The sequence below is a fragment of the Mytilus californianus genome, unplaced genomic scaffold (genome assembly GCF_021869535.1).
Source record: "Mytilus californianus isolate M0D057914Y unplaced genomic scaffold, xbMytCali1.0.p SCAF_2, whole genome shotgun sequence".
In the NCBI taxonomy this organism is placed as follows: Eukaryota; Metazoa; Mollusca; class Bivalvia; order Mytilida; family Mytilidae; genus Mytilus; species Mytilus californianus.
Genome location: NW_026262668.1, coordinates 49,904,343 through 49,931,101, shown reverse-complemented (window position 1 = coordinate 49,931,101; position 26,759 = coordinate 49,904,343). Strand labels below are relative to the sequence as shown.

The 26,759-nt window shown below is 31.5% G+C and overlaps 1 long non-coding RNA gene across 2 annotated transcripts; it reads right to left on the bottom strand.

Annotated features, from left to right (window-relative positions):
* Positions 1-72: 72 nt before the first annotated feature.
* Positions 73-26,145, bottom strand: LOC127729953 (uncharacterized). 2 transcript variants are annotated; one of them, XR_007994907.1, is made up of 3 exons: positions 26,118-26,145; positions 1,978-2,058; positions 73-229 (listed from the first exon to the last, which is right to left on the bottom strand). It is a non-coding gene; the product is annotated as an uncharacterized LOC127729953 (long non-coding RNA). The 2 variants fall into 2 exon arrangements; XR_007994906.1 differs by lacking the exon at positions 26,118-26,145 and adding an exon at positions 4,823-4,850.
* Between the last annotated feature and the right edge of the window lie 614 nt (positions 26,146-26,759).

Below are 26,759 nucleotides of genomic sequence, written 5' to 3'. Positions count from 1 at the left end.
CATTCAACATTCTGTGACAAGTAGTTCGTAAACAGAGTCAAATCTAGCTACGTTTGCGGTACTTACGGTCCAATACTCCAAAAACACCAACACATGGTGTCTCCAGGCCCTTCGCACACTCCTTTATCAAATCCCCAGGATCGACACCACCAATGACATCTTAGTTGTGCATGAGGACAAAACTGGTCGAAATTATAGCGGGCCATATGCTGCTTTTTAGCATGCAATCCTGAAAACATGATAATTAATTTGTTGATATACGCAGTATACAAGGATAAATTCATCCAATAACCAAAGTGTAAAATGACAGTTCTTATTATGATATATTTTCATTAAAATGTTATTCGAAGCTTTAACTGTGGTAAAGAAATATGATTTTCTGGATTTTTAAAATCCAGCAGTAAATCCTATGACTTGGGAATACAGATAGTGCTTTTATTTGAGAGAAGTCTTTTTATTTATTAGTTTTTGATATTGGGTTAAAATGTTTAGCTTAGTAGCCGCACATTTTTATATTCTGAATCAGTATAACTGGCATTTCAGTATGGCAACTATCATCCTTTAGTATAGACCCAAAGTAGCTGCAGATTAATATTTTATCTTTATTGTTTCATTAAATTATACATATCCGGTATACAAATTAGACATTTCATGTCAACAAAGCTGCTTTTTTGATCTGGAGGCGATTGTGTTTCATACAAAAAATTCATAAAGAAATTAAGAACACCAAAAGGACAATAAAACCTCTCAGTTGAAGATAGATAAGACACCGCAACGACTGTAAGAAAAAAGACGAAAAGACCAGCAACTATCAACAAAACACTAAAATAAACATTTATATTGATCAATACGAACTCATTCAATTTGAATTTGAAGTTGCCATGGAAGGGCAAATTGTTTCTGCTGAACTGGCGGTGCCGTCTTGATGCTCTTTTTTGTCTAATATAAAATCGATTTCAGATCAATATAGTAGTTTTGTTGACATTAAATGTCACACTATATACCTGATGTTCATCACGGGCTAGTTAAATTTGCATTGAATGACAATTGTTTGATAGTGTGTTGTTTGTTTACACGTAACAGCCAGAACAAATATTCATGCATGTTCAGGACGAGAACAAATTAACAATAAATGCAATAGGTAGGTTCTTTTAAGTGGGTCGATCTGGATGAATTTTAAAAATTTTGACTGCCATTGGGAAATAAGGATATATTGGATAGGGGCAGAAAGTTTGCATTGCAACATGTCCTGGTTTGATATAAGTTTAAGGGAACTTCATCCTACATTTAATGACCAACTATACTCATTTGAAAATTAGTTCATAACTTCATGTTTCAAAATTGGTAGATAAAAAAACGGAGATGTGGTATGATTGCAAAAAACTGTCCACCAGTGATCAAAAGACGAGGATGTAAACAACGATATATAGGGCACTCTTTTGCATTCAACAATGGGCAAACCCACACATTATAGTAAGTTATATAAGGCTCGGGATAACATAATATGAAACAATTTAAAATCAAAAACCAACGACAAATATATGATGTATACAGCACCCAATGACAACCGTTGAATTACAGGATCCTGAATTAGGACCAGCACGTACAAAATGTTTAGCATGTTAAACGATAAACCCTCTCCTTACTGGAACAGTGTGCTAACAGAATTCTTTAGAACAAATAATGAAAATCAATTGGCAAAGGCTTGATCCATCAGATCGGCACTAAAAACATAAAAAACAAAATCCTAACATGTATTGTTCTTGAATTTTAACTAATTTTCAGATTTGAAATTTACGGAAAGATATATACATGTATGCACTAATTAGTATTAAAATATACACTTTGCACAACTTTTACCTAATTTTGCAGAGATACCCTACTAGTAGCATATAATAACCGTACACACGCATGCAAATTTGATAAAGGTTCAAACTGTATATGTACAGCAAAATATTTGATATATAATCCTTTTACCTGCAACACAGAGTGAAAGTACCAATACAACGACGAAATACTTCATATTCTTGGTTATAATCAGGGATCAGGGATAAATATCTAAAAAATTTAAAAATCATAATTTCAATAATCAAAATTAAGATAACTTAAATCGCTCTAATAGCAGTTTCCAATGTTTAGCTCTCTTTGTTTTTGAACAGTGTATTTAACAGTCAGAACATTTATATAGTAAATAACGAGTCGATTTTAATGTACTAAATTTTGCTTTTGACTGTTAAAATAGGTTGTATGTTGATTTCATGCATAATGTCCCTTGTTGATTTGTGTCTTTGGGTTGTTATCTCATTGACGTACAGTTTGAATCAGTTCTTACCTCTCTTTAAAACTATCAGACTAATAAGTCACAGATCTGTTTGCATCAGTTTTACCCTAGTAATGTCTAAAACTGTTAAATGTAGAACTGTCAGGATCAATCATTAGGTAGAACTTTAATAAACTAGCCTTGACCGTAAATAAACTCATCATAAATACCAGGATTAAACTTGTGCACGACACACGCGCGTATCATCTACAAAAGACTCATCAGTGACGCTCGAATAAAAAGGTTAAACAGGACAAAAAAGTACGAAGTTGAACAGCACTGAGGACCTAAAATTCCAAAAGGTTTTGGTAAATACAGCTAATATAATCTATTCCTGTGGTAGAAAATCTTTAGTTTTTTTGGAAAAATCAAAGTTTTGGTAATTTATTGTTATGAAAGTATCACTAATAATTCAATTAGAACAGTTCGCTGATCGTAATTAAGAACAGGGACTGAATTTACTCTGTAAGTCATGTTTTAGATAAAATTATTAAATAGTAAAACTTATTACAGTCGTGTAATGCTTAGTTCTGTTATTTGTCAACGTTTATAATTACATTTCAAACAAAAAATACTTTCATTTGTATATAATAGTTCTCAGGCAGTTAGGGAATATACATTTTTTATTTCCGTAGTTATTATTACAAATATATAAGTAACATATTGTCTTCAGAAAGACAATTATACAGGTCGAGGAAAAATTTATTACTAGTAAAGTATTTGGAATCCATTCCAAACATCTACAGTATTATAGGTAAAATTTAAAATATTTTGATCACAGTGCCCATATCATATTCTCGGGTAGTATTTTTATACCCGATTATACCCGACATTATATATTATAATAAAATATATTATAATAATTGGCATGCGCTAATATTAACATCAGTTCATAAAGCTAAAAAATTACAAACAAAAATAATAATAACATTTGAAAAAAGGAAAAAATTAACGATATCACCGAATATTTTGCTGAAACTGGAGTTAAACTTAATCCGTAACTGCATCATAAGATGTTTGACGGTAAATGAGGTAAAATAACTTTCTTTAAATTCATAAGATAAAATTGTCTTTATGAATTTTGGTATTTATATTGGTTAATCTAGAAAGGGAACAACACTGCGACTCATTTGACAAAAAGTTCTAAGAGAAAACATACATTTCATGAGCATTTCAGTATAACTTACGATCCATTTTGTAGTGTTAGAAGATTTTTTGGTGAACAAAGCCCCAGGAACGTATCATTTGAAGAAGTTACCGTTTAGTGTAGTGAAGAAATCATCCGTTAGAAAAATCGGGCTAATGTCACGTAAATAGAGAAAAAAATAATTTACGTCCGTAACTGATAACATTGAATAACTAGAAAATTATTCTGATAGGTCCAAATTGTATTTGAATTGTTACGATGATATCATAGCAATGAGAAAATTGTCATTATAATGTGGAAAATATAACCAGTATTATAGAGTTGAGAATGGAAACGGTTAATGTGTAAAAGAGACAACCCGACCAAAGAGCAGAAAACAGCCAAAGGCCACGAATGGGTCTTCAACCAAGCGAGAAAATCCCGCACCCGGGACGGGCTTTAGCTGGTCCCTAAACAATAATGTATACTTGTTCAGCAAAAAAACGATAAATTATAATCTGCTGCAGGCAAATGCAAATGACTTATATGTTAAAGATATTGCCACATATTTTAACACACAGGGAAACGTATACACCTAGCAACTCAAAGGGCGACCTAGGTATAGAAATATGGTTATAAATATTGCAGAACCTATATCTGAATTTATTTGGAACATGCATGAAATATTTGTCACTGAACATTAAGCAACCAATATTCATCACTCACCCTATAAGAGTCAAACCATCTTTTCCGGTATTTAGATTGTATAAAATTGAGGATGTTGAGGCAAATCTATGACGACGGACCTAATATTGTCATTACCTTTCTATAACTATTCAATAATATAGATATACATCTGCATGAACTTCAATTTATACAAGACGAGTATACTGGTCATATTTTGTGCATAGTGTCTTTAACAAGGCAAACTCAAAACTAGATTTCGGCGTAAGTATTTATATGGAAATTTGGGTCAGTGAATTTGATTGTTTTTCAGAAACAACAGTTTATGATAACTCCTAACGTAAAAGTTTTCATGACAATGTTTGTAACTGTAGAGATATTTTTGAAAATTTCTGATAACATTCTCTTATCAATAAACACGTCAACTATTTCCCTGACATTTACCGTTACGGACATAAAAAAAATAAAAATAAAAATAAATAAATAAACATGAAATTCTTGTTTCTTTTATACATTTACTTTAAAAAAATTTACTTCTTATTCTCTCCAATAAATTTTTCCTAGTTTTCCTTTTTATATCTTGGTTTTCCTTAACTGCAGTTTAACCCCAGTGAATTGGGTCTGCAAAGATTTTCATGAATGCGGACTGTTACTTGAAAGTTAAGATCTTATTGTAGTTTAAATATACTTACAGTTGATTTGAAAAATTAATGCTTAAACCTGTAAAATCTTTGAGTTTCCTGCTCAGCAAAGCAATATTTATATACCCCTACTATAGTATTCTCAATCGTTTTGATTGGCCATTGTAAATATTTTGTAAAACGCATTAAAAGTTCGCAATATCAACCGATACATGTATATATAAAAAAAAAAAAAAAAAAATATCATTAAACATGAAATTTTTATTTCTTTAATGCATTTACGTGTATTATGAATTTGAAGAATACTAAGCGATTAAATGCGGTCATTGTTTGATATATTACAGACATGTATTTTCCTGACGGGTAAATTGTAATTATTAAAGTAGTTACCTTTACCCTAACATTTAAGTCAGCAGAACATTTAATATGTGACGAAAGCAAATGTATCCAAATTCTGTATAACCTTTGTATGCCGAATCAAAATAAAGTTTTATTAATATGTATTCTATACTTAATATGCACAAAGACATTGTTGTCGATGCTCATTTTACGTACCCCAATATATATAGTGGATTAGTTTTTTAAGACTAAATAAAACAACGAGAGCATTGAATTGAATACTCTGATGGTGGCAGTGCAGTTTTTCTTCTTGTTCTGAATAAAATACACACTCACATTCAATCTAACCTTATTTATTCGTCTTTGAGATATGTAAAAAAAACATAAAATTTAAAATCTACATATATGAAATAAATGTTTGCTGTATGTTCAGTTGCAAACATTTAAGGTATTTTAGGACGAGAACAAATAAACAATTCAATAAATTCGGGCGATTCTGCAAAGTTCATGGATCCCCTGGATTAAAAGCGAAAAGTTTTAAATGTACCCTCCCTTTTCCGGAAAAAAGTTGATATAACTGAAATATGGATGCTACGAATGAATTTCTTTCATGCTGCAGCATTAACATTTCAATCATTTTGGAACTGAACATGTTGTCTTGCATTTTTGAACCTTTTAAATGTAAAGGGGATGAGAAGTGCATGATATTTAAATTTGATTGAACACACATAACATTACACAGAACAATTTCGATATGCTTTCTAATGTGTTTGTCAAATTGTCATTCTTGTGACTTGAAAAATTTTTAGTAAAAATTTTATTGATATATATATATTTTAAACCACGTAACTTGTCATATTAATATACTGTGATTATCTTACCGCTCTGTAACTTAAAAAAAGTGAAAGATAACTCGTTCAAAAAAGATAATATGAGGGGATGGACAGGGATAAGAGGACATGGGATTTAAGGAGGCGGAAACCGGGGGAAGAGTGGGAGAAAAAATAGGGATATTCTGGGGGGAAAGAATTGACCGATTTTCATCTGGGAGTAAGGAGGAGGGAATTAGGAGTTGGAGGGTATGGAAGAGGGAATCAGGGACCCCTGTCCGCCCCATCTAATAATGGACAGACGACAAAAGCAATCAAAAGGTATTATCTGGTTACCGATATATTTTTCATTGCAAAATTATCATGATTTTGGTATAATATAATAAGTTTAATAAAACTAAAAGACAGCAACCAAACAATACAGAACAACCCCAATAGACATATTTTATTCCTATATTTTTTCGGATTTAGCTAAATTTACAATTTGTGTTGTATAAGTTTCAGGATTTCTAATTTTAAATTGGTAATTCGGGATGATTGAGAGGTAAAACTTTTCTATATTGTTAGAGAATACATGTTGCCCTTTAAATGAATTCGGTTTTTTTTTTGTCGTTGGACTGCAGTCTATTTATATGCGAATACCCCCACATCTTCATTTGTTCATAAATAACTATAAGTTGATATTCCAATTCACTGTTAAATGTACAGTGATTTAGCATTCTTTGTTGAAAATATGGTTTCTATATATATATATAGAATTAGCAATGAGCTGTTATTGCGACGTTCTATTCGTCATCAGTGGGGGATTTAGAAGAGGGGCTATAGTGCTTGTGTCTTATTGTAGAAGCAAACAATTATACTGGAATGGTTGGAAGAGGCAATCATTTTGCCTTGCAAAAGTTTGCCTATTCGAACGAGGTTATAGGAAAGGTTCTTTTACGCGCAAAGAGTGTGACACTTTCCAAACAGTTACACAAGGCATCAAATTTAGAAATCCCATTCAGACCGCAGTGTGTTTATAAATGATTTCATGTGGTGTTTTTTGGCGATCATGTTAGTCTTGGAGCAATGTACATATTTGGAATTTTCTTTTTGGGCTTATAGCTCCTCACGTATTGAAGCACTTATGCATCATTGGCTTTCCTTTTTTTTTTCTTTTGGTTTTTTGGTCGTTCCTGATGAAACTAATGCTGAACTGACATTAACTGGAAAGATTGCTTTTCTTTCAACTTTTGTCTTTCTGATGTTTGTCCTTTTGTTATGGTGTTGTTTTCTGTCGACTTATGGTTAGATTGCCCCTATCGAATCTTGTCCGTGAATTTATTGTTTTTGATTGCTCCCTTGGAATCTTGTCCGTGGACTCATAATTTTTTATTGCTCCCTTGGAATCTTGTCCCCCTTTTTTATGCTGACGTATTCGAATAGAAGTGATAGAAATAATTTGTCCTAATATCTGCTGAATACATTACATCATACACATATATTAAGGATGTTCGCTACTCTTGTTTGTGACTTTTTGTCAGATATTCGGAATCCTCTACTTTAATCCATAAAGTGCCAATAAAAATTTGGCCGCTCACCCTTTCTTTTCTTTTCATAATTTTATTACAAATAGTTTACAAAGCCACTTTTAAAAATCCTTGAACTTCCTTTTTATATTTTAATCTTTTTCGAAAGAAAAAAAAGGTATCCATGTTAAATGTATGAAAAATATAAAGAGAATCATTTCCCTCCAAATTTTCAATTGATGATATTTTAAAAACAAGGACACGGACCTTTCATTTTTTTCTGCTTTTTAAGTTTCGTTACTTACATACTATCAATTTATAACAGTCCTTTAAAAGCTTGTTATTTTTTAAAAGAGGAGCGAAGATCATTAACTTATGTTTGTGATGCTTATTTCTTTATAGTACATACCTGTTGTAAACAACTATATTTTATACCCGAAAGGATAAATTAATCATATTCATAATAGAAGTATAAGTCTTTCTTGGAAAACGAAAATTTAATTTACATTACCAAAATTCCCCTTTATTCATTTGGCACGTCAGCGGGTTAAAGGACCAAGGACAACGACAGCTGTAAGCACAAATTTATAAATGCGCCATACATGACAGATGAATTTTAGATATATGTTGTCTATACATATCTTACATGTTTTAAATGTATCAACGAAAAAGACCACCTTTAAGTTGCTTGGGTTTAATTCTGTTTGATGTACCTTTGTACAATTTCGCTAGGAATATATATTGTTTTTAAAGATGCATGCATCTTAGGATCAGAACTTAGAAGTTTAACACAAAAAGTCCTATGATTTTTGAGAATTTTCTGAAAAAGGTCTTTGTTGAAACAATTGTCGAATGGATATCACTGTTAAGCTTAGAAATGACACTTTCTGTTTAACAAACAAATTGGTACAAGTAAGTATATATTTTGTAAGGGCTTAAGGTCCAGTGACAATCGTCAAGCTTCCGCATTTAGGGAAATATTTGAAACAAAATGTCTTCAAAACACTTAAGAGTTTTATGTTGAGACATTTCAAATTGTGTTGACATCAAAATGGTTGCATTTATTTACTAGTGGTCTGAATTGTTGTAGGCACAGGAATTTGTCATTATGTTTGTTTTGAATTATCCTACTCTATATTAATCTTAACCAACGTCTACACTTTACAGTCAAATAACAGTTAATAAATAAAAAAAAAAATAGATAAAGCCGTAAAACAAACAAAACTACATTACTGAGAAACGGAAGAAAGAAACAAAAACAGTAGAAAAAAATCTAACGAACACAAATAAAACATGCATGCCAAAACTAGAGGTAAATAAAACCCCAACTTCCTATAAATCGACAACAAAACAAAAACTTTATATCAGACAACACATCAGTTTGTTGAACATACATGTATTTACTATGTACGATGGACGCTTTTTTCAATAGAAATGCAAAAAAGTCTTCAATCCTATTTGTATCAATCGTCACCTGCTCTTAAGTGGAGGCCGTTTGTTTTCGAAATATACAAAGGCAAAATGATCCTTATTTGCAGATGCTGGTACATGTATTATTTGCAACTGTAAAAGCTGCAAACGAAGGCTTTTTCCTGAACAATATGCATTAATATCAGTGTATCTTGACGAATAAATATCTTTAACCTACACACGATAAATTCTCTTTTATAATAGTCAATTAGTGTTGATCCCCAAGATATATTTTGCTTTAAAAGCAATTTTATCTTTCATTGGAGAATATTTCAAGAACTGTGTATTTTTGTAAAAGCGCAATTTACAGCTATAATTTGCGTTTAATTAGGCATTGTTGTATTCTATAAGAGTAATTCGATTTGTTGAAAAAAAACGTATCATACCAGTACCTGAATAAGGCATTGCGTTTAATTCTTGCAAAACATAGGAATGTTCATTTTTTGACATTTCACGAACTTAAAGGAAATGGTATCGTACGAATTTTTGACGACGGCCAAAAAAAAAGTACAGATACTAAAATAACCGTATGTTAGATCGTTGCATTGGAGTCATTAACTAAAAGGCTTTTTGAAAAATGTCACTTGTCTATTTTGTGTTGATTATATTTTTAATTTAACTCATTCTCTTCATTTGCTACCTTGCTTTTTATAAATTAAGTAGCATCAGCTAAAACTATTTAGTACTTTGTCATTCGCACCTTTCCTATGATTTGTTTCAAAATGACGTTGTTTAGTCTCCAAATGTTGTATATGCATCATTTGTTAAACTTTCACCGAGAAAATTCTTTACAAGTTCTTCCTGCATGAAGTTTTCCAAAGCTATCGTTCATGGTAGTCAGCACTAAACGCATTAACGTATCCATAAACTCTTAACGTTTCAGTTTTAAACTCATTTAGTAACTTTTTGCTGAAGATCGTAAATAATAAATAGTGCATCAACATATTTTATGTTTTGCTGAAGCAAAACAGCATTCTTTGGTAAGCAAGTAGTTCATTCATTTGAAAATATGCCCTTTCAAAGTTATTGCAGCCATATTGAATAGGTATAGAATAGGTTTTTCCATACTTTCTTACTTTTTCCACCTCCGGTCCATCCACAAAATCTGCCCCTATTAAATATGGCTGCAATAATCGCGAAGTGACCTATTGTAGCTGGTTTGTTATGGCATTGATATGCCATTCCTGTTTAGAACAGTTACCTAGTTTTGTTAACTGCAGATGGAGTAATGGTTTGTTGTGTCATTATTTTAACCCCTTCACATACACACACGCATCAGCGATCTGTGTAAAATGCCTGTCATTATGAGTGCACACAGTACATATACGAAAGAACATGCAAAATTTGCGTATGATATTTATACATTTATATCTTTTCAATCTCTGTAGAATGTAGAAATTGACAAAAATCTACAATCAATTAAAAATCGCTAATAACATATACTGAAAAAATCAAGTTATATGTACAAATCCAAGAAATATCTATGAGAAAACAAATATCAAATGTCAAATGAGGACAGTTGAGAAGGTTTCAAGATTCATTTTCATTAGTACCAAAAAAGCCAAATCATAGTGTTGATTATGTATTTAATTTAATCTCCGTTTGCTCTATTTTCTTTATTGACAACTGAGAAGCAGCAAGTCAAATTTTCTTGTTCTTTGTAACTCGCACCTTTTCTTTGATTTCTTCCGCCCTGTTGTTGTATATAGATCATTTAATACTCTACGATTAAAGGCCAGTTTTAAAATCATGGGTGCTGATCTAGCCATTTTTCTTGTCTTACCCTCTGAGATTTGCAATTCTTTCAACTATTCAAAAATTCTATTTGATATTTCACCCTGATCAATGACTCAAAATCGATTGGAAAAATTATGGGCTGTACAAAAGCAAGAGAAAACCCTGCGTTTGTAAATAGTTTCTTCAAAGGCACTGCATCTTCCAATTTGTTATGTGATCATACAATAAGGTTTCACCGTGATAATTCTTTACATGTTCTTCCTGTTTGAAAATGTTTTACTCTTTCATTCAGAGTATTCAGCACTGAAGACATTCAACTGTATCACAAGCCCTTTATTTATTGTTTTGAATTCATTAGTAACTGCTTAAGAGCTTTTAGAAATCGTGCATCAAAAAGATTTTATGTTTTGCCTAAATAATGCAGTGTTCTTTGGTAGCCAAGTGATCAATTCATTATGGTATTGATATGTCATTCCTGGATAGAACATTCATTAGTTCTGTTAAATGCACTTTAAAAAAGTATCCTACATGCAGCAGCAATCTGTGTAACATGCCTGCAATTACAAATGCATACTTACGAAGGTACATGTAAGCCATAGAATTTGAATACAAAATATTTATACATAAAAATAAGGAGATGTGGTCTGATAAGTATATCTTTAAAATGCAAGCAATTGAAATGGTTTTTTTTTTTCTTTTATATACTTTAATAATTGGATTTCGGAACAACAACAATGAATTATACAAATTAATTTACTGACGTCTATCATCTGATGCCACCTTTCTCCCTCCTTTTTTGTTTATAAAAGCGGGTGTAATAACTTTTGCTTTTTCTATTCCCATCCAAACGTTCCAACTGTTGACATGTAAAATTACCAGGAATCAGGTCAGACGAGGACCCAAAATTCCGAAAAGTGTTGCCAAAAACAGGTAAGGTAAAAGTGATTTGGAATCATAATGAGACTGATATGATATTTACTTTATAATGATGTAAAAGAGAGGTGGCATTTATCAAAGGAATATGCAAAATAATAAATCGAAGACAAACTGACTACGCCATGACTAAAAACGACGAAAAGATAGTCTACAAAACACAACATAGAAAACTAAAGACTGACCAATATGAACCCTACCAAAAACCGGTTGTGATCTCAGATTCTCTTGAACGGTAAGCATACCCTGCTCCATGAGTGCTACCTGTCGTGTTACTCATTCGATAATTAGTCTCATTCAGTGATGTCACAATCTAGGAAAAGAGTATGGAGCTAATGCGACAGGTAGAATAATGAGCCTCCTCATGGGGTTTTTGATTAAGTGATTACTTGGCCGTTTTTATAGTGATTATTTGATTACCAGACCAAATATTTCATGATTCTTTGATTATTTGATAATCTAGGACTGTATTTTTGATTATTTGATTATCTTGTTTAAAAAAATAATTAATGATTATGTGATTATATTGGCAAAACATTTATATAATGTGATTACTTGGACACCCCCATGAGGGGCCTCAATAATAATCTACATCTCTTTCTTGTTTATAATATTTTCCTGAGTATAATATGTACCTCAGAAAAATAGTTTTGACCCTATTTCTTTTTATAAAATCCTGATGCAACTCGATAACCCAGTGATTTGAGAATCCACTTTTTGTTAATTTTCTGCCTGTGAAATTATTATTTCCGGATATATTTGTATATTTACAATAACATTGGATAAACGTTTTTGAACAAGTTATGCTATCAATAATTATTAATGGTTTTGAGTAATGACGTTTTACATTCATCAATCTAAGACGCCATATCGAACCGAAAGAGAAATTTACACTCCATAACATGTACTGAACGGAACAGTACCAAGTTTCATTTAATGGTAGAATACCTTGAAAGATTTTAGTCTAATGCTTAAAATGGCACTGGTCATGGTTTATTATTGAACCAATTTGACTAATATTTTAATGTATCCATTTTCGCAACGGAATGAATATTGTCAAGCATCTTACTTATGATTTCTTTAAATTTTAGTGTCGAGCTCTTATAGTCATGATTGCCATACTTGATATGGTAGCTCATCGGATGCTGTTGTTTTCACCGGAAATATTGTTTAATCTGACAACCTTTAATTTAGTCAAAAGTTAACTACGACAGACGATGGTCGGGACTCAATATAGGCAATTACTCATTCTGGATAACCGAGCCAAGTTAAGAGAATGTGATGTCAGGAATTATGTTTACATGTAAATGTTTCCCTGTATGTCGAAACATGCATAAATATATACTATCGTAATTGTAAAATATTTCAATAAACATTCTTTTCGCTCATAACTGCTTTAGATAATTGTAAACTTGAAAACCTATTTTCCTTAAATCCTGAATTGTTCCTAAAATATTAATATAATGTCTAAAATATTTAAATATGTTATACCTGTGATCCTATTTAATGTGTTCCCGAAATCTGGTTTATTTAGGAATTTACTGTTGGTTTTATTATGCCAAAAAAATGTAGTAGAAATTTAAACTATAAAAGACCAAAAACAATTAAAATTAAAGCAATTTGATGAAAATTTACAAAAGTTTATTTTGATTATTGATAGATGAGAATATACAATTTATTGATTAACTTAATATATAGATAAAATGACATATATCCTCAACCCTATATATATCATACATTGAAATAAATATGTTCCTTTTTTAAAACTGTCTATATGACTGACGACAAGGGACTCTTGAAAAATTTACTAAAGTATTGTACATGTATTTTGTTGTTTTTTGTTTATGCTTTGTCACATGCTATAGTTGTAGTATATTATTAGAATACAGGTTTGAATCTGAATATTTAATCGAAATATGCATAAATATACCATCCTATTGTTAATGTTTTAAAGAAAAATTCCTTCATTTCATTACTATGTTAAACAATACAAAACTTTAAAGGTTATTGTGAATGTAGCTTTGCACTTGTTTTCAACATATTTTGTATCCTGTCTAAGGTATCTAATTACGCTGTAACAACCCGTGATCCTAATTATAAACTATTTCCTAGAAAAGGAAAACTTTAGTGTCCTAAAAAAAAATCCCCTTTTGCAACACGTGTGTTTCCCCGATTAATTAATCTGATAAATGACATCTTTTCTAAAAGTCGTTAAGACAACATAATTGAAGTTTTTTTCCTGATGTATAGTGACAGACATTTTATTTATTGTAACAGAATGACCAGTTGATAACGTCTTTACACAATCTATACGTTGGAAACATTATTTTGCTTATCATTTGCCTAGTGGAGCATACATTTGTCATCCTTTTATACATACCCATACCCTGGTGCGTTCTTTTTGTTCCATCTTTTTCTTTCTTTGTAGTGTTTAGAGTACTGTCAAAAAGAGGCGGACGATACCAAAGGGAGAATCAAAACTAATAGTCAAAGAGAGACCGATTCATGGCTATAATAATAACGACAAATAGACAAAACACTGCATAAAAAGTAAAGACTGAGCAACACGAACCCCATCTAAAACTTGGGTGATCTCTGGTGCTCCGGAAAGGTAAGAAGATCCTGCTTCCCACGTGCCATTCTTCGTGCTACTCCTAAAATACGTTTATTAGTAATTGTATTAATTGATTAAGCATAATGTAGTATCAGATTTGTAATTGATTCGTATTATATATCTCCCAGTTGATACAATATTCTTCCAGGGCTTGCGTTTCTTATCAGAATTTCTTTGATGGAGGTTTGTTGCTCAAAAGGCCTATTTCACCAATAGTTCCAAGTGGTGAAGTTGAAATCATCCCTTTACAAATTTTTCGGACGCCATCACGAGTTGCTTGACCGTTATAGAATAGCTGTTTGACAGATATGTTCCAATCGTCGTAACCCAATCCCGTCCTCCTTTTCCACGAATGTGACCTATACTACCGAATAAGACTTATCACCGGATTTATACTCAGACGAGCAACACGACTGGTTCTAAATGAATAGAAGGATATGCTTTCCTTTTCAGAGCACCTGATATCACCCCCGGGTTTTTGTGAGGTACATGTTTCCCAGTATATTTTCGACTTATGAGTTTGAATGTCCCTTTGGTATCTTTTGCCTTTTTTACACTAAGACATCACCTAACTCGTTAACCATTTGCCATGTAAATTTTGTACCACTAAAATTTGACCGAATCTAAATTTTGATATAGAATCAGGTGTTTTTGTAATATTGAAACAGTTATTTGTCGTTTTTCTTTTGGCCATTGTATTGTATGTTTTTCGACTTGTTATCATCCTACTTTAAAAACGTTTCAATAGTATCACACGGTGAAATTAATATAATAACAATAATTTTACAGAGCAAATTAAAACCATGATTCCATTCAAATGCATTGGCGAGACAATACAAAAACAGGACACCGAAATTATTGTGATGCATCATATCCGCATGTCATCAATTTATTTCTGATCAGGTCTCGATAAAACAAGTCAGAACTCCGAAATAATTGAATGTTTTCTTGCAATACCATCATCCACTCACAGCACACACATCCACTAATAATGATATGCTTGTCATAGTTTGTAATGTAAAAGACGAAATGATATGATATTATAGTGATATCGTTTTAAATGTTCAGACAATATATTGTATTTTTCAGCATTATGTAATATAAGAAATGTCATTTTCTTATTATTGATGTCTCTGGCAGATTCAACATTTGATCCTTGATATATTTGGTAAGGACGACTGATGCCACTGATATTACTAAACTTTAATAGATCGATCATATTACCAAACACTTGGTGTTGATGTTTTGTTTTTTGTATTTCTGTCCTTTTTTTTTTTGGAGTCGGTTTTGAGATTCCCGTGATGAAATATGAAGCAATAATCTAAGTAAATAGAATGTTTTAGAAGACAGAACATATTTCTCCTTATTTCTTCTTGGACACGAATCAAATCTGAACTTTCAAACGATAAACTGCATTCAAAATACAGTGCTTTAAATTCAAACAACCGTTCTCTCTGACTTCGAACAGAAAAGAGAAACTCTGACCTCGAGTTCTTAAACTCATTATTCCCATCAAACGTAAATTCGCATCTTATTTTGCAGATATTCAAGTTTCTACACATCAATTCAATCTCCATATCACAGCTTTGAAAAATAAGACTGCAACAAATATGTCTCAGAGACACCGAGGTCAATAACTCGGTTGCACGCAACTATCGTTATGATTTTTGACTAATTTTACAGTGTCTGCCTATTATCTCTAAAATGTTACAGATAGGTAGAGATTGTACATATAATTATATATTATATAAATCAAGTAATGAATTTCATTGTAGAGATAGCTATAAAGTTTATGGAAAGTAACTAAGGTTTAGATTCCAATAAAAATAAATAGGAGATGTCGGATATGTGTCAATGAGACAGCTTCCAAGCGATACAAAGAACCAAAAGACAAAAATATATGGTCATATAAGTCAAATTTAAAATTTGTTTTGATTTAAATACAACTGTCCCTCTGTGATTTGAAACTAGAATGGGACGTATCGAGTAGGATATTTTGTTAGATCGGATATAAAACGCACCAGACACACACCGTCAGTCAGGCGCTTGTCGACTTCTGGTTTTGCCTAACTTTTTTCTCCTTTTTTTGTTCAAAGTAAATATTTGCTTTCCCCTATAACACTTCAATCTTATATAATTACCATCTTTGTCACATTGGAAAAGAAATAAGTAATGTAGGCTGGAATTTATATCGATTTTACAACGGCTTGGCCCTTCATGCGATATTTTATCTTTTGCTATAGCACGAGGTAAACTATTCAGGTTAAAGGACCAACCCCTGGTAAAATCAATATAAATTCAAGCCACAATGAATTATTTCTTGATTAACTGAAAGACGTTCTCGAAAACCCTCAATTTTGGATTAAATTAGCACTTTTTCGTATTAATTTTCAACTTTGGCACGGGATTTTATGTCATCAAGAAAATTGCAGGGTAAGCAATCTATAACGATGTTCTTTTCTTCGCTACTTATATCCTACAAAAAATTAGAGTATCTAACAAATACTTAGTCTACTAGTATAACACAAATCTGTTTTTACACAAATATAACCAGTCCTCACTTATTTTCCAAATTTAATGTGCATTATTTGCTTACTTGCATGATTTATTTTCAGAATTTGATCTCTTTCCGTGAAGTGTCATGGCTGTTTCGGGTAAAATGTAACTTACCACTATTCATGCCGTACTAGTACACTTTCCCAATTGTATAAGCGAGAGAAAAAAATCCAACTCTTAAATGAAACCAATAAATTGACTTTCAAATAAAACGCCATAAAAAAGTGAAAGGGTGTATGTATTGTAACATATTTGGATCAAGCTTCTACGTATAAAATTTGGTTCTCCCATAAATTTATGATAAAAACTTTAAACCTTGCAGCCGCAAATTTAATATGGTCACATTTCATGTGCCAAAAAATAAAAACAGACTGGACTTGGCAGGTTACTTATACATCCCCACAACAAAAAAGACATCAAGTACAGATCTGAGAGTACTCGCAGTTACGGACAGCTAGTTCAAAGCCAATAACAACCCCAAAAAATCATGCATCTAAGACAAAAATATCAATCAGTACACATCAAACATCCAATGGATTTAGTGTAAAGTTGTCATGAACAGTCAGCATGGTCAGAGAAAAACATGACATTGTGCAATATAAAGATACAGGTATCGACATATTGTAGAGCCATGGATGTGTAAATGTATATAAAAATAATATATTACAGTTTTGAATTGGTAACATTTTAGAATAAGTTTATCTAAAAGATTGATAAGTTTACCTGGATCGTATCTAAATTTCCGGACTGGGTAAACAACATCTCTGTAAAAATTGGGATGTGTTATCCCGTTTGAAATAAGTTTTCTGCGGGTACAACCAAATTTTCAAACCAAATCTTTGTATCTATGGAAGAATTTAGTAAAGGTTTTAAGAAATTGTCATGACGAAATCCATGACTTAATAATTTACCAGTAATACATAGATTACGTTTATTGAAATCCAAAACGTCAAAATAGACACGGGCATAGCGAACGAGTTATGATATTTAAACACCGGAAGATGGTGCCAAAGGAACACCACCGTCCAAAAATGGAAAATTAACAATAGGAAACGAAAAATTGTCCCTTTTGTCGTAAATGTTAATGTAAAGTTTCCTGTGTAAAACTGAAATACATTAATCTAAGAAAGGACAGTTATTACCGTTTGTATTTGATTTATTTAAAATAAGTTCCTTTGGGTAAATTTCGGCAGTATATTCAGAAAATTCTTGATTATTTAACGAAAAAGTATCATTAAGATAACGGTAAGTGTTGTTGAATTTATCAATTAAATACAATTTAGAAGGGTCTTTACTGAGTTTGGCCATAATATGTGATTCATAACAGTACAAGAATAAGTCTGCTATTAAAACTTCATGTTATAATGACGTCACATTGTAACCATTGCAGAAAGATATTACACTGTATAATCTTCGATGTTTTATTTGAAAGAGATACACTAATTAACAGGTGCTTGCATGAATTAAACTTATGGACATATACGTCCCTCCTCCAATCGAAAGGTTAACAAAAGTGATTTATTTCTCCTTTTAATGATTTCAACGAACCCCTGTCATATTGTGTTTTCATATGCACGCCATGTTAGAACCTGTGTTAGAGCAGTGTAATATTTTTACAAATAATATTGTTATGTTTGCTTTTGTTTTTGTTTGTTTTTCCTCCTTTATTTTCGGAGGAGTCGGTTGTTTGTGTTTGGTGTAGTCAGTTGTACCTGTCCAATATTTTTCAAAGTTCCTGTTATCATTTTAAAATGTACTTCACAGACAGGGAAAACATTTTTATTTTTGTGATTTAATGTGAGAAGGTGGGAGGTCAGTTCTCAGGTGGAGAACTCAACTGCTATACCTTCACAGTTGTTTTTCAGTCCAAACCTTTTTGTCACGTACCTCTATCTCTTTACAGAATCATGAGAATGGTAAGTAAACATTTTGGGATGTACACCGTCTCCTTTGTTTTTTTAATTTCTTCGGAAAATCTAGGATCTGCTTCTGCCATTGATGAAAACATCGTAAAAGGTAGAATAAATAGAATAGAATTTTAAAGGTTAAAAAGGGGCACCAAAAATAAACATTGAACTCAATTAAGCAAGAACTGTGAGTATCTAAAATAACACTGAGAACCGACAATATTCTCATTTTTAACTACACGGCAATACTTAACAAATTGCAGTCTATTACACCACTTAAATGAGACAATTATTAAACATTGATTTTGTATTTAGGAATACAACTTGAGTATCCATATCTTTTGTCAGAATACACTTGTTTTATATATATTTGACTAAATATTTCGATTAATCAATCTTTTTTATTGTTGTTGACATTTGAAGAGGAGTTGACAATCCGATGTTTGGAGGCCGTGACTAAGGAACAAGTGTGTCAATTGAAATAAACTTGATAAAAATGTTACTTTAAATGACATATGTTTTTTTTTAATACTATCCAAAATTCAATACGAATGTCAGACAATACATTGAGAAGGTAATACTAACAGTTTATCAAACTATGAAATGTAATGTATGTAATAATACATCAAATTAATGATCACTATACAACATATCCCATCAATTCCGGACACCCGACTCATCCGATAAAAAGACGTTCAAACAAAGGCAAACAACAACAAACACCACATGCTGTTAATAGCTGGAGCTGGTACATGTACACTATAGGCACAAAATGTGGTGGTGTTTAACCAGTTTTACACACGGACCTCTCTAGTTTGCCTATCTAGGCAATATATTGAAAACTATAACACATTTAAAAAACGCATAGTGCAGGTAACAATAGGACTAGTACTTCTAACTGGAACAACGAAATATAAAAAACTAAACACCATTTGTGAGCGACCAGATAGTATTCAAAAACATTAGACTATTTGAATCAAGACCCATTTTAAACGAATTAGTATATATATTTAACGCCTGTATCCCTTGCTGTTGAAAGTTGTGAGAAATTTCTTCTTAGTATTTTAGTTATACATTGTATTAACAGCATTTCAGTAAAAAGGTTATGTGAGAAATGTAACACTTGTGTTTACGATACTTTATTCATTAAATAAAGTGTTACTTTTCATGTGCAATTTTTGACTTTCCTTGAAGACTAGGCATTCTGAAAATATAAACATTTCATTAATAGAAATTGTTCAAACGACCAACACATTTACTTAAGAACTGAACTGCATGTCATAATTTATTTATATAACACACATATATATTCAATTTGTTGATATTTTCGACGGTACTGTAATCCTTAAAATGTATTCTAAATATTCTAAGAATTGCATCTTTCTCTGTTTAATCTACTTGGTTTTAGATACGTTTTAAATATTCACAACTTCTGTACATATAAGTGTTTACTGTATGTGTTAAAGTCACTATAGTATAATAAATGCATGTTGTGTGCACTGATTGGTATGCACACTTTAATGTCCAAATTTTCTTCTTACATGTATTGGTTAGTTTACATGTAAGTGTTCAATCACAGTCAATATAAAACACTCTGCTGTTCACGTTTGTGTATTTTAAGAGGTGAAATTTTCCAAATAGAGCACACGTCAACATTTTATTTCTTAAAAACAAAATTAAATGTAGTCGTTTTCCATATGCTTGGATAATAGTTTAATACAATTTATCGTGAATCAATTTTTAACTCGAAATAATAAGATACACGTAAAGGTTCTGCTGAAAAGTTTATTGCAATCTCAGTAATATTGACCCCTCGATGTTTTCGGAGTTTTCTGTTGTCGGGTTGCTGTCTCATGAGGCGTATATTGCAAATATAATTTTATTCATATTATCTGTATTTAGGTTAAGTTCAGTTTGCAAGATGTACAAGCAGACATTATATGTTTTAACAGTTATTTTTTCAATCAAACTTGATTCTGATTTCATTTTTTTCTTCTTTTTTGCTGTTTTCGAATATGATATATCAGAATAATAAATTGCCAACACTTCATGTTGATAGACTAACTGTTACTTCAACGTTTAATCTTTATTCTGAACTTAAAGACAAATGTAAACTTTGTATACAAAAAATGCCAACGTAGATACAAATCATACGTTGAAAACAAATTCCGATTAAAACAAAATTGAAACAGACATCATAAAAAAACTGGGTGTTTTTTTTATCCACCAAATCCTTAATATGTTTGGAGGACGTGCTTTTCAACGGACAATCGGCCTTCGTATGGGAACCAACGTTGCTCCTCTTCTTACCGACTTATAACATTATCAAATGCGACTTTTTATCTATTTCCTTTCTATGAGCAACTAGGGGAGCAGTTACTACTTCCCTCCCGGTGCACTAAGTTCATCTACCGGGTTTCGTTTTGTGGATTATTCAGTATTGTTTTGTCATTTCGTCTTTGAATCTTTTTGGCTAGGGTGATGTCTATTTTTCCTCGACTTATGTTTGATTGCCCCTTGTTTCCTCGCCCTATTTTTTAGGCACTTGTGATAAACCATAAGCTTTTTTTATCATTCAACATTCTGTGACAAGTAGTTCGTAAACAGAGTCAAATCTAGCTACGTTTGCGGTACTTACGGTCCAATACTCCAAAAACACCAACACATGGTGTCTCCAGGCCCTTCGCACACTCCTTTATCAAATCCCCAGGATCGACACCACCAATGACATCTTAGTTGTGCATGAGGACAAAACTGGTCGAAATTATAGCGGGCCATATGCTGCTTTTTAGCATGCAATCCTGAAAACATGATCATTAATTTGTTGATATACGCAGTATACAAGGATAAATTCATCCAATAACCAAAGTGTAAAATGACAGTTCTTATTATGATATATTTTCATTAAAATGTTATTCGAAGTTTTAACTGTGGTAAAGAAATATGATTTTCTGGATTTTTTAAATCCAGCAGTAAATCCTATGACTGGGGAATACAGATAGTGCTTTTATTTGAGAGAAGTCTTTTTATTTATTAGTTTTTGATATTGGGTTAAAATGTTTAGCTTAGTAGCCGCACATTTTTATATTCTGAATCAGTATAACTGGCATTTCAGTATGGCAACTATCATCCTTTAGTATAGACCCAAAGTAGCTGCAGATTAATATTTTATCTTTATTGTTTCATTAAATTATACATATCCGGTATACAAATTAGACATTTCATGTCAACAAAGCTGCTTTATTGATCTGGAGGCGATTGTGTTTCATACAAAAAATTCATAAAGAAATTAAGAACACCAAAAGGACAATAAAACCTCTCAGTTGAAGATAGATAAGACACCGCAATGACTGTAAGAAAAAAGACGAAAAGACCAGCAACTATCAACAAAACACTAAAATAAACATTTATATTGATCAATACGAACTCATTCAATTTGAATTTGAAGTTGCCATGGAAGGGCAAATTGTTTCTGCTGAACTGGCGGTGCCGTCTTGATGCTCTTTTTTGTCTAATATAAAATCGATTTCAGATCAATATAGTAGTTTTGTTGACATTAAATGTCACACTATATACCTGATGTTCATCACGGGCTAGTTGAATTTGCATTGCATGACAATTGTTTGATAGTGTGTTGTTTGTTTACACGTAACAGCCATAACAAATATTCATGCATGTTCAGGACGAGAACAAATTAACAATAAATGCAATAGGTAGGTTCTTTTAAGTGAGTCGATCTGGATGAATTTTTAAAATTTTGACTGCCATTGGGAAATAAGGATATATTGGATAGGGGCAAAAAGTTTGCATTGCAACATGTCCTGGTTTGATATAAGTTTAAGGGAACTTCATCCTACATTTAATGACCAACTATACTCATTTGAAAATTAGTTCATAACTTCATGTTTCAAAATTGGTAGATAAAAAAACGGAGATGTGGTATGCTTGCAAAAAACTGTCCACCAGTGATCAAAAGACGAGGATGTAAACAACGATATATAGGGCACTCTTTTGCATTCAACAATGGGCAAACCCACACCTTATAGTAAGTTATATAAGGCTCGGGATAACATAATATGAAACAATTTAAAAACAAAAACCAACGACAAATATATGATGTATACAGCACCCAATGACAACCGTTAAATTACAGGATCCTGAATTAGGACCAGCACGTACAAAATGTTTAGCATGTTAAACGATAAACCCTCTCCTTACTGGAACAGTGTGCTAACAGAATTCTTTAGAACAAATAATGAAAATCAATTGGCAAAGGCTTGATCCATCAGATCGGCACTAAAAACAAAAAAAAACAAAATCCTAACATGTATTGTTCTTGAATTTTAACTAATTTTCAGATTTGAAATTTACGGAAAGATATATACATGTATGCACTAATTAGTATTAAAATATACACTTTGCACAACTTTTACCTAATTTTGCAGAGATACCCTACTAGTAGCATATAATAACCGTACACACGCATGCAAATTTGATAAAGGTTCAAACTGTATATGTACAGCAAAATATTTGATATATAATCCTCTTACCTGCAACACAGAGTGAAAGTACCAAAACAACGACGAAATACTTCATATTATTGGTTATAATCAGGGATCAGGGATAAATATCTAAAAAATTTAAAAATCATAATTTCAATAATCAAAATTAAGATAACTTAAATCGCTCTAATAGCAGCCTCCAATGTTTAGCTCTCTTTGTTTTTGAACAGTGTATTTAACAGTCAGAACATTTATATAGTAAATAATGAGTCGATTTTAATGTACTAAATTTTGCTTTTGACTGTTAAAATAGGTTGTATGTTGATTTCATGCATAATGTCCCTTGTTGATTGTGTCTTTGGGTTGTTATCTCATTGACGTACAGTTTGAATCAGTTCTAACCTCTCTTTAAAACTATCAGACTAATAAGTCATAGATCTGTTTGCATCAGTTTTACCCTAGTAATGTCTAAAACTGTTAAATATAGAACTGTCAGGATCAATCATTAGGTAGAACTTTAATAAACTAGCCTTGACCGTAAATAAACTCATCATAAATACCAGGATTAAACTTGTGCACGACACACGCGCGTATCATCTACAAAAGACTCATCAGTGACGCTCGAATAAAAAGGTTAAACAGGACAAAAAAGTACGAAGTTGAACAGCACTGAGGACCTAAAATTCCAAAAGGTTTTGGTAAATACAGCTAATATAATCTATTCCTGTGGTAGAAAATCTTTAGTTTTTTGGAAAAATCAAAGTTTTGGTAATTTATTGTTATGAAAGTATCACTGATAATTCAATTAGAACAGTTCGCTGATCGTGATTAAGAACAGGGACTGAATTTACTCTGTAAGTCATGTTTTAAATAAAATTATTAAATAGTAAAACTTATTACAGTCGTGTAATGCTTAGTTCTGTTATTTGTCAACGTTTATAATTAATTTTCAATCAAAAAATACTTTCATATGTATATAATAGGTCTCAGGCAGTTAGGGAATTTACATTTTTTATTTCCGTAGTTATTATTACAAATATATAAGTAACATATTGTCTTCAGAAAGACAATTATACAGGTCGAGGAAAAATTTATTACTAGTAAAGGATTTGGAATGCAAACATGTATAGTATTACAGGTAAAATTTAAAATATTTTGATCACAGTGCCCATATCATATTCTCGGGTAGTATTTTTATACACGATTATACCCGACATTACATATTATAATAAAATATATTATTATAATTGGCACGCGCTAATATTAACATCAGTTCATAAAGCTAAAAAATTACAAACAAAAATAATAATAACCTTTGAAAAAAGGGAAAATTTCCGATATCACCGAATATTTTGCTGAAACTGGAGTTAAACTTAATCTGTAACTGCATCATTAGATGTTTGACGGTAAATGAGGTAAAATAACTTTCTTTCAATTCATAAGATAAAATTGTCTTTATGCATTTTGGCATTAATATGGGTAAATCTAGAAAGGGAACAACACTGCGACTCATCTCACAAAAAATCCTAAGACAGAAAATACATTACATGAACATTTCAATATAACTTACGATCCATTTTTTGGTGAAAAAAAGCCCCAGGAATGTATCTCTTGCAGAAGTTACTCTTTAATGAAGAAATCATCCGTTAAAAAAATCGGGCGTATGTCACGTAAATAGGGGAAAAATAATTAACGTCCGTAACTGATAACAATGAATAACTAGAAAATGATTCTGATAGGTCCAAATTGTAGTTGAATTGTTACGATGATATCATAGCAATGAGAAAATCGTCATAATAATGTGGAAAATATAAGCATTATAATAAAATTGAGAATGGAAACGGTTAATGTGTAAAAGAGACAACAACCCGATCAAAGAGAAGAAACTGCCAAACGAATGGGTCTTCAACCAAGCGAGAAAATCCCGCACCCGGGACTGACTTTAGCTGGTTCCTTAACAATAATGTATACTAGTTCAGCAAAAGAACGATAAATAACAATCTGCTGCAGGCAAATGCAAATGACTTATATGTTTAAGATATTGACATACATTTTAACTGACTTAAAACTCGGTACTTAAATACACCTAGCAACCCAAAGGTCGACCTAGGTATAGAAATATGGTTATAAATATTGCAGCACCTATATCTGAATTTATTTGGAACATGCATGACATATTTGTCACTGAGCATTAAGCAACCAATATTCATCGCTCACCCTAAAAGAGTCAAACCATCTTTTCCGGTATTTAAATAGTATAAAATTGAGGATGTTGAGGCAAATCTATGACGACGGACCTAATATTGTCATTACCTTTCTATAACTATTCAATAATATAGATATACATCTGCATGAACTTCAATTTATACAAGACGAGTATATTGGTCATATTTTTTGCATAGTGTCTTTAACAAGTCAAACTCAAAACTAGCTTTCGGCGTAAGTATTTAAATTTAAATTAAGGTCAGTGAATTTATTGTTTTTCCGAAACAACAGTTTATGATAGTTCCTAACGTAAAATTTTTTATGACAATGTTTTTAACTGTAGATAATGTTTGAAAATTTCTTATAACATTCTCTTAACAATAAACACGTCAACTCTTTCCCTGAAATTTACAGATACGGACATAAAAACATAATTGCTATCTCAGTTTACAGTCATGAATTTCGACAATTACTGGCATCATCCCGATTTTTTTTACAATTGATTTATTTCATAAATGATAACTTCTGCACGAGATATGCTACAGTTTTGTTCCAGTTTAGATATACGCTGAACTCTGAAAAAAGGCTTCTTATTATCTTCAATTAATTTTTCCTAGTTTTTTCGTTTGAAATCTTGGTTTTCCTTAACTGCAGTTTAACCCAGTGAATTGGGTCTGAAAAGATTTTAGAGAATGCTGACTGTTACTTGAAAGTTAAAATCTTAATGTAGTTTAAATATACTTACAGTTGATTTGAAAAATTAATGCTTAAACCTGTAAAATCTTTGAGTTTCCTGCTCAGCAAAGCAATATTTATATACTCATACTATAGTATTCTCAATCGTTTTGATTGGCCATTGTAAATATTTTAATAAGTAAAACGCATTTAAGTTCGCAATATCAACCGATATATTAAAAAAAAAAAAAAAATAAACATGAAATTCTTGTTTCTTTAATACATTTACTTGTATTATGATTTAAAGAATATTAAGCGATTGAATTCGGTCATTGTTTGATATATTACAGAAATGTATTTTCCTGACGGGTAAATTGTAACTTTTAAAGTAGTTACTTTTACCCTAATATTATAGTCAGGAGAACATTTAATATGTGACGAAAGCAAATGTGTCCAAATTCTGTTTTACCTTTCTATGCCGAATCGAAATAAAGTTTTATTAAAATGTAATTTTTATATGGTGACGTTCCCTTGTTACCATCTTATAGTGTTTATATATCTCTACTTGTTCGATTCGCTCGTGTATGTAACAACGTATTTGATTTTAACCAAAGAAACCACTGTATTACTGAAAAATTATTACACCAGGGTTTTCGATATCACAAAACATTATTAAATTGTATTATCGATACAAGGATATCATTCGTAAATA